This window comes from Asparagus officinalis, chromosome 4 (assembly GCF_001876935.1).
Source record: "Asparagus officinalis chromosome 4, Aspof.V1, whole genome shotgun sequence".
Lineage (NCBI taxonomy): Eukaryota > Viridiplantae > Streptophyta > Magnoliopsida > Asparagales > Asparagaceae > Asparagus > Asparagus officinalis.
The window spans coordinates 106,173,026-106,179,732 of NC_033797.1; the positions used below are offsets into that span (position 1 = coordinate 106,173,026).

The window sequence follows — 6,707 nt, forward strand, 5'->3', positions numbered from 1 at the left end:
TTCATCACATTCACATGTACACACACATATAGATCATCATAAACATGCCCATATGTACAGATATGAGTTTTGTGGCCGTTTTGGTCATTTGACCAAATTTTGTTTTGATTTGAGGATAGTTTCTCGTTTGTAAATTAATTTCCAAGATAAACCTATTTTTGCAAATGAGTCACGTGCACAACCGTTTGGTCAACAAAATCAAATGCTTCCTTTCCATTGTACTTATTACAATTGGAAGGGTTATTTGAGTAATTTTTATTATGACCATGTTCGTGCACCATATGTACCCAAGAGGGTTCATAACCCTAGGGCTTTGAGCTTTATTGATAGGGGTCATGTCCCTAAACAATCCGGCACCAAGAATGTTTGGGTGCCAAAATAATTTTTAAACCAAGAATATTAGTGTTTCTATTTTTCTTTTTCTTGGTTTTGAAAAACTTGTTCTAATTTTTTTTCTATATGAAAATAATTTTTAATTGATCAATTATTTTGTTTTCATTTTATTAACTTTGATTTTGATGAGAGGTTTGTGTTCATATAACCCTCCAGGTTTATTGGGTGTTTATTCCCAAATCTTGTTTACCGGGTGCTTAAATGCTTATATGGGTTGTTACTAGCTCTAGAGCTAGATATGGTTGCCTCTCTTGATTTTTGAAAATCAATGATGGTTTGGTTTTATACTCTTAAAAATGATTTTTAGTTTTTAAAATCTATAGTTCATGATTCTTGTATGTTTTGTAATCTCACTCTTGAACTATGAAAATTTTGTTTTGATTTGATCTTTTGAATTCATTATATAGCACAAATAGATGATTCAAATTTCATATATGCTTTATAATGTATTCTATGAGTGGTTTGATCAAGTCCTCAAAGAAAGTGTTCTTTTTGATCAAACATCGTTTTTGGATTCAAACTTTGATTTATGATTTCATTTGAGTGATTTGTTTTCTTTTGAAATTTTTTTTTCATGGTTCTCATGTTTCCTCATTCTTTTGCTTTCATAAATTCATTCATACATGGTTTTTATGCTTGAGAAATGAGACACTATGTTCACTTTGATATACTTATATATGTTCTCATTGTCTTTATGTATGTGAGTTGTGTTTAGCATATTTTCCATCTATGCTTGCTCACATATGTTTGCCATGATCTTCATTTCATATATTCTATATGGCATTTTGATACGGGGAGCATTCCCTATATATATATTTTTGTTATACTCACCCATGCTTATTTGTAGGGGGAGCTTTCACCCTCTTCATTCTTTTGTTTTTCCCCTTTTTGATGTTGTCAAAAGGGGAGAAATATTGTGAGTATATTCTTTCTTGTTTATATGCATGATAATTATAATTTATATATTCATTTCCTTTCATGCATATATCCTTTTTTTAAATTGTTTGTCATCATCAAAAAGAGAGAGATTGTTGGCCTTCTTGTTTTGATGATGTTTAACAAACAATTTATCACTAATGTTATTTGTGTAGTATTTGTGTAATTCTATTTATTGTTGACAAACAACATGTTGGAGGATGGATGGAATTGCGCATTCACGATCATATCCAATGGAGGTTGGTGGAATTGTGGAGTGAAGCCTACATAATTCAAAGTTAAAGATTCAAGTTCAAGCTTCATCCGAAAGTATACCAAGATAGAGCTTCGTTGAAGATCACAAGCTTGGGTAAATTTAGTTTTAGGTTTTATATTATGTGTGTTAGTACTTTAAGCTCAATCATATACACACATACACGTTTTGGTTTTATATATATAGTTATATATATACTTATATGTTTTGGTTTGATAGTTTTTAAGTTTTAATATAATACAATTGAATATAATTAGAAAACATATTTTTGTTTCATACTTACATGCCTATATATGATTTCATCAAATATCAATTTTATTTAGTTCAATGAAATCATATTTACTTTTGAAATGTTTGCAAAATATGTAATTTTGTGAAAATATTGTTTTCTTGGTTTATGGACTTAATAACAATCATACACATCTTTTATTAAGTCTACATAATTATTTTGTAATGTTTCAAAACATGGTTAAGCTAAAATGTCAAAACTCATATGTTCACATTTTCATGTTTTGGAATATTTTGCAAAATGATAATATTTTTCATTTGGGAGGTCCTTTTTAAAAACTAATTTTTGTAGTTTTATATTTTACTAAATTTATTTGATATTTTTAAACAAGGTTTCAAATTCAGAAAACTGCATTTCAGGTTTCGTGTCAGTTTGCGGTCGATCGTCACGGTCGACCGCCCCTGAGTCCAGAGACTCAGTATGTTTCTTGATGGCTCGTGGTCGACCGTGGCGGTTGACCGAATATAGTCCAGAGAGTTTTGCGGTCGACCGCCACGGTCGACCGTCTGTTGTTCTGAGCTGTAGTTTTGCTGTTTTGTTGCTCGCGGTCAATCGCCACGGTCGACCACCAAACAGTCAAATCTGTTCCAACGGCTATTTCCTCAGCTGTTTTTCTATGGGCTTTTTGGTTTTTTGTTTTGTCTTTTTGACTGAGGTTTTGGGAGGCTATAAATACCCCTTTGCTCTCAGTTCTCATACCCAACAATAAGAATGTTTTAAACAAGTTTAACAAGGGTTTTAAAGTTTTTTTTGTGTGTTTTAAAAGAGTTTGGTTTGTGAAGACTATTTCACAAATGGAGGAGATCATCTACATTGTTTGGGCTTCATGTTAATCCATCTCTCCATCTTGTTTTTCAGAGAAGAATTTCTAAACTCATATCTAGCTTTACATTTGCAAATTTGTTTGATTATCTTTCTTTAAAGCTAGTTTTTATATTGAGTTTAGATTTGATATTCTTATTGTTACACACACCCATATTGAGCTTATAGTATTTACATATATAGTATAATTGGGGTTGTGATAGTTTGTAACATTGAGTTGTGCTTTAATTGATTTCTCGTCTTATATTAGAGAACAAATCATTTATTGTTATTTGAGAGTGTTTTAGAGTTTTCGGTAAGCTAGAAAACCAAGTGTGAGGGAGTGCAGACATTGATTGGTGAATGTTTAAAACCGACATTGTGAGTGTGATCTCGTGATGATCAATTGTGTAGTTGTAAAGTTTTCGATTAGCTAGAAAACCGAGTGTGAGGTGTAAACGTTGTTCGGGTAAGCGTAGAAAACCCGGTTGTGATAGTGGATTTCTTCTCGGGAGTGGGGAGCGGAGATGTAGGACAGAAGGTCCAATCTCCATGATCATTTCGTGTGTTTGAGTTTGCTTTGGTGCACTTTCTTTTATATTTATATATCTTGTCGCCATTATCCATTGCTCACTATTTATATCATCCACTATCTTGTTTATTTTGTTTACCCTTGTGTATATCACTCATTCTAGCTCACATATCTTGTTGTATTTTATACTTGCTAGGATAACTTGTTAATTAGTTTTAATTGGTATAAAATCGGATTAGATTAGCATAAGACTCTAATCACCCCCCTCTAGGGTTTAACACATTAGTGGTAAAAGTCTCTCGGCTACAACCACTTGTCGCATGAAGCTACCCGCCGAGAACTCAACTGAAACAAATAACACAAAATAAGAAAGATTATTTCTAAGATAAAACAAGGAGTGAAACTCACCTGGAAAATTAGCGAGATAGGATCACTGTTCAATCATATTGGCGAGACGATTTCATCTGTTTTACACAAGAGGGACAATGTATATTGTTACGCAAGTAATGTGACAATATACCCCGCCCTACAGGGTACAATACAACATGAAATTGTCCCATATGCTTGAAAACGTGTGTCAGCCAGGCAACACGCGCCTCTCGAAGCTTCAATCCCCGCAAAGGAGGATATCAGCTCTTCCCGATTGACTCGCCAAGGAGACAAACGAGGATACAATATAACCTGAAAATGTCTCATATACCTGGAAAAGTGTATTATCTAAGCAACACACGCCTCTCGAAGCTTCAATCCCCGCGAAGGAGGATATCAACTCTTCCCGATTGACTCACCAAGGAGACAAACGAGGGTACAACATAACCTGAAATTGTCCCTGTAGGCGTATAAAATTGCTTATAGGTCCCTTAGCATAGCTCGGCACAAACCGACGAACCAACGAGGCGACGAGGTTGACGAATCGCACGCAAGCAACGGAATACATCCATTCAGGTGTGGAATCAAGCCAAGGGTTCGAAGAATCAACGAGTCATCCAAACAAGAGCAGACTCGGATGAATCACAACCGAATCAAGATCGGTTTCAGACTCGAACTCAGAAGTGGATTTACTGCCAAAATAAGAATCGAATTTACTGCCAAATCAGGAATCAGATTTACTGCCAAATCAGATCAACAAATCAGAGTCTAAGTGTCACGACCCCAATTTCCGAACCTCAAAGGAATATTAGAGCCGGACTAAACCTGTGAAAAGTCCTCCAAAATATACATTCATTAAAAGAACACTAAAACAAATCTCTTCATTGAACTAAAACCAACAACAAATATTCTCTATAATCCCAAAAGTCAACTAAGCCAATTAACTTGATAAAAATAAATATTCCTCAACTCCAAATAAATCTCAACCTAAAGAAAGAATCTCATTATTACAAACTCTCAATTCATCATCTAAACATTAAAGACTTTATTTAACCTTCGCCTAGAAGACAATAACAATCTCGAATTATTCTTTGCTCCGTTCTAAGAATTTGACAATCCTCAATTCCACCTAATCCCGAGTCTCTGAAAAGAATAGAAATAACACAATGAGTTCACAACTCAATAAGTGGATAAATTCATACATTAAACACTGGTTTTGCAAAACTAAAATATTACAACGAGAAATAAACAAAATATAAGAATGATATAGAATCATTAATGAACTCTAGTATTTGATACAAATGTTTAAGAAAATTAGAAATCATGGAATAGAAATAAGCATGCTACGTCTTAATGCGGTCAACACTTCATACTCCGGTTGACTCGGTAAACCCCACAATTATTAAGCCCGTGGTTCCGTGACGGTGAGACCCAATTTGGGCTCTTAGCGCTAAAATAGAACCTCATAGAGGCACATTGAGTCCTGTTTTAATAGCTTGCTTATATCCGACATATACCGGTATATTGACTTGAGATGCATATGCTTCAATAATAAACAAAGTTCGTAAAGCTAATCACATTATACAAATATGCCAAAGGCCAACCAATAGTGAAATAAATCAAACACATATGCATCTCAACCTACCACTTCAAGGTCACTTGAACCCCTAAAGAAAACATCCAAACAACAATAAATGCTATTGTATATCCTTAGACTTGATAACCTATTAAATAATCAAAATACATACTAGCTAATAATACTCTATTCAAACAAATATATAAAATCTATAAGATCCCATAGTCCACATTCAACATTAGCCATCCATATATATAGGTTAAATTATTTTTATATTAGAAATTTTGGTCTGGAAAATTAGGCTAAGACAAATGGTTTTCATGACAAAAGCAATAAAAAACCCAACAGCAAGGTGTTGCATGCTATCAAGAGCATTACCATGGCCGACCACAAAATAAAACCGAGTTAATTGATTGTAAATAAAAAATTCAAACCAAACCCTAATACATTCATATATTATTCTTTTACCAATAGTCATACCTTCGTTATTGTGTAAACAACCACCGGTCACCCTCTTTCAATCGCACGGATCCATTTATTTTTGTGTGTGTTGTGCGGCGAGACAAGGACGGGAGAAGGAAAGGAGGCTGTTGGAAAAGTAGGGTTTTGGATATTTATATAGGTCTTTTTGCTATTAAAACCCTTTATCAAATTTTACATAAAAGCCCCTATACTTTTCCTTATATATATCTATCTAAAAAGTTAGAATTATTACATACTACCCCTCTTAACTGAAGTTTTGTCCTCAAAACTTGAACATACTTGAGTTGTCCATAGATCATGTAATTATTTTTTTAAACTCCTTAATCCAACTTTGACTGTACTATGTACTAATGTTATCATCAGCACATACTCAAATCTCATCCAATAATCTCATGAGCATATTTGTTAATAATGGTCTGCTCAAAAATTTATATCATATTTATTGTCAATTGAAAAATTTAGGATATTATATATTATACCCCACAAAAGAAGTTTTGTCCACAAAACTTAGATACATGTCAAGTCCTCAAATAGATCAAGATATTTCTCTTTCATCACATTCTCATGCAACCTATTGTTTCTTCTTCTAAATGACTTTTTTTTAACACAAAAAGAATTCATTGGACAAATATTTATTGATCATCAATGTTTAATACTTTTGATCCAAAGTCGCATATAACTACTTTTGACTATATAAAATCTTTCCTGTCATGAGAGCTTCATAGATTATCACATGAGATATATTATAGGAAACTAGAAGTAAGCCATGAGGTGATGCAATGCTACTTGATACGTCCACAATCCTCTCCAAAATATAAAATGTAACCTCAAACTTTAAAGTCTCTACTAAGATGAAATCTCATGATGTCCTTTACATGTAACATGCCATGCTTCTCAAGTGAATGAGTAGTGCTGCAAGGCAAGCAATAAGTCAACTTAGTAAGTTAATCAACAATACTCTGATAATATCATGACCACTTAATGCTGTCAAGTTTGTGGTCAAAGTCTGCGAATATCTCCTTTCATTTCCATGCATAATTTGAAAACAGTTGGAGTAATCCAACAAGGCTTCCAA

General features: G+C 33.5%; 1 long non-coding RNA gene across 1 annotated transcript; it reads right to left on the bottom strand.

The window, feature by feature from the left end:
• On the bottom strand, positions 4,429 to 5,718 carry LOC109837935. The gene is made up of 2 exons (XR_002246503.1): positions 5,630 to 5,718; positions 4,429 to 4,716 (listed from the first exon to the last, which is right to left on the bottom strand). It is a non-coding gene; the product is annotated as an uncharacterized LOC109837935 (long non-coding RNA).